Source organism: Octopus bimaculoides, chromosome 3 (assembly GCF_001194135.2).
Source record: "Octopus bimaculoides isolate UCB-OBI-ISO-001 chromosome 3, ASM119413v2, whole genome shotgun sequence".
NCBI classification, from domain to species: Eukaryota; Metazoa; Mollusca; class Cephalopoda; order Octopoda; family Octopodidae; genus Octopus; species Octopus bimaculoides.
Genome location: NC_068983.1, coordinates 74,094,713 through 74,095,857, shown reverse-complemented (window position 1 = coordinate 74,095,857; position 1,145 = coordinate 74,094,713).

Here is a 1,145-nt window from a genome sequence, read left to right as displayed (position 1 = left end):
AGGAGGGACCTAACGGACTTCCTCGGCGGGCTGCCGCGCCTATCGGGGCTGGACGCGGAGCGCGGTGAAGGGCCGATCACACCTGAGGAAGTAATTGAGGCGATGGCGGGCTGCGGTGCGGGTAAGGTGCCAGGACTGGGTGGTTTACCCTACGAGTTGTATAAGAGTATGCCAGACTTGTTCGGGCACATGCTGGCGAATGTCTACGCGAACTGGCAGCAGAACGGATTTATTCCCAGATCTGTGCGCCGGGGAGTGGTGACGCTTGTCAGAAAGGACCCGAACAAGGGGGATTCCATTGATAATTTTCGGCCCATCACTCTGCTAAACGCAGAGTTGAAAATTTTGGCCAAAGTGTTATCGAAAATATTGGCGCGTGTCACGGACGGTCTGATCGGGGAGGCACAGACATGTGCCGTTCCTGGCAGAACCATCCAGGATAATCTCCATCTTACACGATACACTTTAGAGGAGTTTAATAATGATGCTGGCAAGGGTGGGGCACTGGTCCATTTAGACCAATCTAAGGCATTCGATAGGGTTGATCATCGCTACCTGGTGTCCGTTCTGGCGCAGTTCGGTCTGGGTCTTGGTTTTTTCAGGTGGATCATCGAGATTTACAATAACATCGACTCGGTAGTTCGGGTGAACGGCTTCTCATCGAAGCCGTTCAACATCAAACGCTCGGTTCGTCAAGGGTGTCCACTCTCCCCGATTTTGTATGTAATGGCTCTTGAGCCATTACTGCGAAAATTGAGCGTCATTCCGAGACAGCCAGGTTGTGGAAAATCGGTTTCAGCTTACGCAGATGACATCACCATCATCGTAACCGAAATGGACCACCTACAGATAGTAGGAAAGGCCATAGAGGTTTACGAGACGGTGGCAGGAGCAAAAGTTAAACGTGAAAAGTCAGTCGGCTTGCAGCTCGGCACCTGGAGAGGCAAGTCGATGCCTCCTGATAGCGTCGTAGTACGTTGGACGGAGGGTCCGATTAAGTTGCTAGGAGTTTGGTTTGGACCAAACCTCCAAATAGAGAAGAACTGGGCCGAGGTATCGAGCAGGGTGACCCACATAGTCAAGACCTGGTCTTGGCGGTGGCTATCCCTGAAAGGGAGGGCGGAGGTAACCAATGTGTTCATCGC